The following is an 8,380-nucleotide window of genomic DNA, read 5'->3' as shown; positions in this document are numbered from 1 at the left end:
CCGAGAGATTAGTTTTCAGTCCGTAATTAATTTGTTTCCTGAATTTGAAAAAAAACGGTCTATGGAAAACTCTATTAGTGGAGCACTCCATCGAATGCAAAGCCCATAAAACAGAGGTTTTATCCCTTATCTCCGGCTAGGGAAAAATTTCTTTGCGATGAAATTGACCGAATAATATCCCAAAACGTTATAGAAGAAAAAATGAAATCTCGGCTCTGCCTCGCACCTTTGTACGAGGGTGGTCCGAAAAGTACTTAGCCTCCAAAAGAAAAACGAAAATTTTGGAAAAGTGGCGATTTATTTCCCAACATAATCTCCTTTTAGCCCGATACACTTGACCCAGCGATGCTCCAACTTTTTTAACCCGTCTGAAAAATACGTTTTCTCGAGGTCTGCAAAATAGGCCTCAGTGGCGGCGACGACCTCCTCATTCGACGAAAATTTCTGTCCAGCGAGTGACTTTTTCAAGTTTGGAAACAAAAAGAACTCACACGGGGCCAAATCTGGAGAATATGGTGGATGGGGTAGCAGTTCGTAGGCCAATGTGTGTGAGCCGGTGCGTTGTCATGATGGAAGAGCACTTTTTTCTTCTCCAAATGGGGCCGTATTTCCTGCAATTCGGCGGCGAATCGGCTCAATAATTCGGCATAGTTCAGCCCTGTGACCGCTTTGCTCTTCTCCAGGTAGTCGATTTAGATCACACCTTGTGAATCCAAAAAACGGTAGTTATCACCTTCCCGGCCGCGTGAAGTCCACTGTTTCGACTGTGCCTTGGTCTCTGGTGTGTACCAGTGGATCCATGTTTCGTCGCCGGTCACGAAACGACGCAGAAACTCCTTCAAATTGCGCTTAAACAGCGTCAAACACTGCTCTGAAGGGGTCATCTTAGCCGTGAAAAAGTTCCGAATGTACATAGAAGGACACCCTTTTAAGATTGTAACCGATCATGCCAGCCTCCGATGGTTAATGAGCCAGCCAGACCTTAGAGGAAGACTAGCCAGATGGGCTATTAAACTACAAGGATTCGTATTTGACATAGAGCTCGCAATGGGTGTGATAATGTAGTGCCCGACGCCCGCGGGTTTTTGAGGAAGATGATAACATAGCGGAATTCAAATTAGATTCATTGCCTTGTATTGATTTAAAATCCATCGCCTTTCAATCTAGTGAATATACAGAACTAAGAGAAAGTTTAAGCAAGCTAATTTACCAGACACCTGTTTTGCTACCTCAGAAAACCAGGATAAGAGCTAAAAATTATTTGTCCCATCGGAACTCCGTCTGGAAGCAATCCGTTCCAATCACGACCAGCCAGCCTGGGCACACTGTGGCGTGGCCAAATGCTTAGAAAGAATACGACGTAGCTTTTACTGCCCAAAAAAAAACATCCAACGTGTATACTAAAACCTCCAATGGGGAGTCAGATGACCGTTTCAGCGGCCTTACATTGATTTTAATGGGTCTTTTCCACGATCGAAAAAGGTTAACCTTGGCGTTCTGATCGTCATAGACCACTTCTCAAAGTTCACTTCTCGAAAGGACGTTCGCAAATTCAAGTCGAAGGTGGTAATTGAATACTTAGGAGATATTTTGTTTCCTTGTTTTGGCGTTCCACAAATTGTTGTTAGTGACAATGGAACCCAGTTCAATAGTCACGAATTCGCAGATTTTCTTTTAAAACATGGCATTCAAGACTTGTGTACAGGAGCTTATGCCCAGCAATCAAATGTTGCCGAATGGGTAAACCGCTCCATTAATGCGGCCCTTCGATCTTGTGTCCGAAAGGATCAACGGGAATGGGATACCTTTCATGGCGCTATCAATTGCGCCCTACGAAACTCCTTTCACCAATCCGTCGGAATGGTTCTCTATTTCATTGTGTTTGGGCAACATATGATTACCCACGGTGAGGACTACAAGTTGCTTAAAACACTAGGAATATTAATTGAGAGCATAACCAGATTAATTCGAGAGGATGAATTCTCAAAGTTACGTTCCGACATAGGCAAGAACCTAGAAAAAGCTTACATGAAGATTCAGCATACTTATAACTTGAGAAGTAGACCGCGAACTTTTGATATTGGGGATGAAGTTATAAAAAGGAATTTTCAACTCAGTAACTTAGCTTTCCATTTTAACGTCAAGCTAGCACCCGTAGAAATAAAGGCTATTTGGGAAATTTCCACGCGAAAGATATTTGGAAAGCTTAAACCTTTTTTTTTGTATCACCCTTTCTCAGCTTTTACCATTACCAGTACGATAAAGATCGAAACTGTGGCGTGAGGGTGAGAATAGTTCATCTACACATTTAGTATTTGTACAAAAACGCAGTCATGAGCCAAAAGCTTATCTAGTATATATCTATTGGTATCCATTGATGCTTATCAGCTGATCAAATGCACATGTAAAGCCGAGCTTAAGTTTTACAACCCCGTTTCCGTTCTTACCCCGTTCTCATTCTCTCAATACCGGTGCCAAAGATAAGTTCATATCAAAGTATTCCCGTGCTGACCAATATAAAAAACTCGTGTGAAGTTGGAATTAAATTCTTTAAATTGATTCGATTGTCTGCGGGTATTTAACTACCCCTTCTGTTGAGTGTTGCGGTTACAGCCCCCGAGTACCTTCTTGGCTAGGGTAAGAATTAGTAAAAAAAAGTGTGACAAGAATTTAACATCAACCTGATTCTTAGGGTCTCTCCAGCATCGAGCCCCACAAGGTTGGGCAATAATAAGTTCTTATGGAAAACCTCATTGCCTGGATGACTAACCGCGATCCAAAAACCGTTCTTGGTGGCCAACAATTCTCGCACTTTTGGGGGCCAAAATCGCTCGCTACCCTACGCATGCAAATTATCCAACCTGTGAAACCGGGCCTCATATGGAATTAATAAACAATTTTCAAAATTCAATCTAAGCGATCTTTGCCTATGCTTTTGCATTTGCTTTTGTCTTTGCCCTCGCCTTTGGCTTTGCGGTCCGCTCTTGGTGGTCCAGCCAAGATAAACAAACCCAACTTAAAGTAAACATCAGCTTCCGCTCGAAGTCCACAGTATTGCGTTCTAAGTTCAGATCATATTGCGTTCCGATTTTGAATCAAATTGCATCGGTCAGCATAATTTCATTTCACAGCGAGATGCGACAGTTTCAGCATACGCTTTAATTTTAAACAAAAATTAGTTCTGGTAGCTTAAGAAAGAAAAGCTTCTGGCCGAGGTTCGTTGGATAATTTTTTAGAACTAAGCCGCAGTCCTATTTTGTCCGAGGCCGCGATCGGTTTGATAGTTGTAAATTAGTGTCTTGTATTAGTGATAATAATTAAAAGGTTTAACACCAAGTTTAAATAAAAAATAATATACATTTTTTAAAATATTACCAGTGACAATCTTAATTGGTGGGGCGGTGTCGTAAATAAGTTCTAAAAACATATTAATTATAACAAGTTAATTTAAACGGAACTCGCGCCGCAAAAAACCCAACAATTTTTAGTGGAAAAATCAAAACATCCACACAAATCGACGACACCTAACATTGTGACAAGTGATCGTGATTTAAAAATTTAAATGGAAATCAATTAATGCAATAATCCATTTAAATAGCTGGTAATATATAATAAAGGTGGACCAAAAAATAAATTCACAGTGCAAGAACACACAAAAAAAAAACAAAATAATAAATTCAGTGGAAACCAAAAACAATTTTAAAAAAAAAATTACTTTTAAACAATATAAACAATAAAAATTAAAAATAAAACAATAAATAAAAAAAAAAAATAAATAAATAAATAAATAAAATAAACACTTAACGAACGGGAAAACCAAAGAGAAAAGAACGGAAATATTTTAATAACGCACAGAAGGAAGGAAGGAAGGGCTGAAGGGCAATCCCTTGCCAAAATTCAACACGACTACAACCAAAATAACAAAGAAGGAAGGAAGGAAGGGCTGAAGGGCAATCCCTCGCCAAAATTCATCACGACTACAACCCAAACATCAAAAAAGACAAAACTTAAAAATTGAAAGATCGTAAGAAATAAGAATAATTATATTTTAAGTAAAAATTTAATTTAAAAGATAAATATAAAGATAAAGATAAATATAAGATAAATACAATACATCCTGGAAGATCTAGAAGTTTTGTTGAATCTATTTAATAATTTGGAAGTGACCGAAACGCCAAGCACAAGCAAAATGGCGAATCAAGAATTAGAAAGGCAAGCCTTTTTGACTAAAGAATTAATAAAATAGATTGTTTCATCGGAGGTAAATTCTTTAAAACAAGAAATAAAAACACTTAAAACCGAACTTCAAAAAAATGTCAACAAAGTAGAAGATTATAAAATTAAAGAAGTTGACAATTCAAAAAAATGTGAAAAATTTTATGAAATCATTAAACCAGTTCCAGAATTTAAGGGGGAACATGAAAAATATATTAGTTGGAGGGAAGCAGCAGAAAACGCTATGAGTCAGTATATTCGAAAAAGTAAGCGATATTTTGCAGCTCTATCAATATTAAGGAACAAGATAACCGGGAAAGCAAATGATGCTCTAACCATCCATGGAACAGTCCTAAATTTATATGCAATCCTAGCCAGATTAGACTTCGTTTTTAGTGATAGAAGACCGCTACACATTATCGAACAAGAATTAAGTATTCTCACACAAGGAAAACTAAGTGTAATGGAATACTATAACTAAGTGTACAGGAAACTAACATTGTTAACTAACAAAACTATAATGACGTATGGCCGTAATAAGCCAATCCCTTCAGAAATTAATAATAGACATAGACAGAGTGCACTAAGAGTTTTCGTAACTGGCCTTAACGGCCCAATATCATCGACTCCGTATTCCATGAACCCAACAGACTTGCCCAATGCAATGGCGTTTGTACAGGAGATGGAAAGTAATTATATGAGAACAAAATTCGTTCACAATTTCGTTGGAATGAGTTATAGAAATTATAGCTCAAATTATGGTAATGGCCCAGAACAAAATAATAATTCTTTTAATCAAAAGACCACTAATAACAATAATTCAAATTATTTGAGATACAATTAAAGATCTCTGCAACAGGTAAAAAATAATCAGTGGAATCAGGGACAGAGTAACAACAATCAGTGGGGACAAAATAATAATTGGAAGTCCAATAACAATCAGGTACAGTCTACTCCTGAACCCATGGAGATAGATGAATCAATCCAGTATCAAAATCGACCTAATAACAATTTTAATAGGGGTAATAATAACAGACAAAATTATAATAATTATTCTCCAAGAAATAATTACAATCAAAACCAAGCGCAAAAAACAAATATAAGCGCCGGTCAGAACAAACCATCTGAACCACATCCCCTGTTAAAGCGGGAATCAACTGGTTCAAGTAATCAGCCTGCTCAAAAAAATATGAGAGTAAATAATATAGAAGAGGATCATTTTTTAGATCAGAATCCGGAGTATGATGAGAACAGACAAAAAAATCGAAAAAGAATTAAAAGTTTTAATCGACACAATAGCGACATCCTGTTACATAAAAAAGGGAATTTATCAAAATAAAAAAGAGCTCCCAATTTACAAGAGAGTTTCAACCATTAATGGGTTTACAATAATAAAATATTATCATTTAATAACAATATTTAACACAAAACAAGTATTTTATGAAATAGAAAGGTTAGAATCCGACTTACTTATAGGTTTTAATCTTTTAAAAAAGATAGGAGCGGTACTTGTTATTCAAAAAGGGACGATCAAGTATAACGAAAAAGAAGAAAAATTATTTTATGATTAATATAGTTCTTTAAACCAATTATCGTAACTGAAGGAAAAATTATCTTTCCACTAAAAGAATATATTATAAAAAAATACTTTAAAGATCAAAGTGGAATCAAAACAGAATCACAAATGGTTGAAAATAGTTTGTTTAGCTTGGGATCACGGAATCCCGAGCAAGCCGACGTAGAATTATCCGTCAACAAAAAAACAAATAGTTTGGGATCTAAAAATCCTGAACACACCGACGTAGAATTATCCGTCAACAAAAAAAAATTGTTTGGGATCTAAATATCCTGAACACGCCGACAAAGAATTTTCCGTCAATAAAAAAGTAAAAAATTTGGGATCAAAAGATTCTGAAAGAAATAAAATTAATAACATTAAAATGTTAAATTCAAATCAAGTAGATGATTTGGAGAAAAAATAATTGACATAATTGAAGAGGAACATTCTAAAATAAATGAGGAACATTCTAAAATAAACGTACAAATTCCTTTTAGAACTGACATTCGGGGCGAAATAAATACAATTAATGACAGGGAAATTTATGGCAAACAATATAAATATGCCTTATCGGTTTCAGATTTCGTTAATAGCGAAATCAATAGAATGTTAAATGAAAATATTATAAGGCCGAGTAGAAGTCCTTACAATTCACCAGTTCTGGTGGTCCCCAAAAAAGTCCAAAACGAAGACGGTAGCCTTAAACACAGACTCGTTATAGACTACAAAAAATTAAATGAGAACACAATACCGGACAGATATCCGATGCAAGACCCTTCTGTTATATTAGCCAACTTAGGAAAGGCAAAATTTTTTTCAACAATTGACTAGGAATCAGGATTCCATCAAATTTTAATGAAAGACTCGGATATCGAAAAAACATCTTTTTCCATTAAAAACGGAAAATTTGAATTTTTGCGCATGCCTTTCGGATTAACAAATGCGCCGAGAATTTTCCAGAGAGCAATGGATGATATTCTCAGAGAACAAGTAGGAAAAACATGCCACGTCTACATGGACGATATTATAATTTTTTCAAACACAATCGAGCAACATTTCTCGGACTTAACTCAAATAATAAGCATTTTACAAAGACGAAATATGAAAATTTCTCTCAAAAAATCTAAATTCTTTAAATTAGAAGACTCGTTTCTTGGCTACATTGTTTCTTTTAATGTAATAAAAACAGATCCAAAAAAATTTCCACAATTTTAAGATTGGAGAACTTCGAAGTTGTCTAGGCCTAACTGGCTACTACCGAAAATTTGTCCGTAATTATGCAAAAATTGCAAAACCTCTTACAAAATAATTAGGAGGGGAAAATGGAAATGTTTCTAAAAAATATCAACAAGAGTTTTCATACAGTTGGACGATTCAGCTATACAAGCTTTTAACGAACTAAAAGATAATCTAATAGCACAAGTGGAACTAGTTCAACTGGACTTTAGAAAAAAATTCACTTTGACAACAGACGCATCAGACGTAGCTATCGGGTCACAGGATAATAAACCAATTACTTTCATTTCTAAAACACTTAATAAAACCGAACAACTTTATGCCACAAACAAAAAGGAACTGCTAGCCATAGTATGGGCCTTAAAAAAGAAAGAAAGTTTTACCCCAAAAATAAATATAAACCCGGTACAACAAATGTTGTAGCCGATGCATTATCTCGAATACAAATAAATAACATTACAGACAGTGATGTAGAACAGTCAAACTCAGATCAAAACACACAGCATTCAGCTGAGCCGTTAAATCAGTTTAAACAACAACTGTTATTAACAACGGGGGGGTTTACAATACATGAGTCACTGGAAGTTTTTGGCAGGACACGACACTTAATTGAATATGACACACCAGAAAATTTAATAAACTTATTAAAAGAGTATATTCCACCTAACATTACGGTAGGAATTCACTGTACATTAGAGGACTTATATCACATTCAATTACCCTTAAAAAATAATTTCACTAACCAATTTCTTTTTACAAGAATCTTTCTTCAAGACATAGAAAACGATGAAGATAAAGCCATAATAATAGAAGAAACACACAGTCGAGCTCATAGGGGGCTAGATGAATATTACAAACAAGTCAGTAGGTTATATTATTGGCCCAACTTATTTACAAAATTAAAAGAATATATCAAAAATTGTGTGATTTGTAATGAAAATAAATATAACAGGCACCCAATAAAAATTCCAATCGGGGAAGCCCCTATTCCAACTAAAGGAGGAGAAAATTTACATATAGACATATACTACGCGCAAAATTTAACATTTATTACTTGTATAGACGCGTATTCCAAATTCCTTGTTGTCAAAGAAGATCAAAATAAGTTAAACATTGAAATTAGGGTAATGGAACTACTCCAACAATTTCCCCAGGCAAAAGTAATTATGACCGATAACGAACCGAATTTTACCTCGGCCCAATTTTGTAAATCATTTGCACAGAGGTGTGACATTACTTTGCATTACGCAGACCCAAGACATAGTACTTCAAACGGACAAGTTGAAAGGGCACACTCGACATTAACAGAAATAGCTCGCTGCATAAAAGAAGAGTTTAATTTAACTAATTATTCCGAAATAGTTATTAGAG

At 35.5% G+C, this 8,380-nt stretch overlaps 1 long non-coding RNA gene across 1 annotated transcript; it reads left to right on the top strand.

Annotated features, from left to right (window-relative positions):
- Window positions 1-1,448: 1,448 nt before the first annotated feature.
- Window positions 1,449-2,916, top strand: LOC118879652 (uncharacterized). Its single transcript, XR_005015980.3, has 2 exons — window positions 1,449-2,637; window positions 2,693-2,916. It is a non-coding gene; the product is annotated as an uncharacterized lncRNA (long non-coding RNA).
- The last annotated feature ends 5,464 nt before the right edge of the window (window positions 2,917-8,380 follow it).

This window comes from Drosophila suzukii, chromosome 2L (genome assembly GCF_043229965.1).
Source record: "Drosophila suzukii chromosome 2L, CBGP_Dsuzu_IsoJpt1.0, whole genome shotgun sequence".
NCBI classification, from domain to species: domain Eukaryota; kingdom Metazoa; phylum Arthropoda; class Insecta; order Diptera; family Drosophilidae; genus Drosophila; species Drosophila suzukii.
This window is presented reverse-complemented; position numbering and strand designations above follow the sequence as displayed.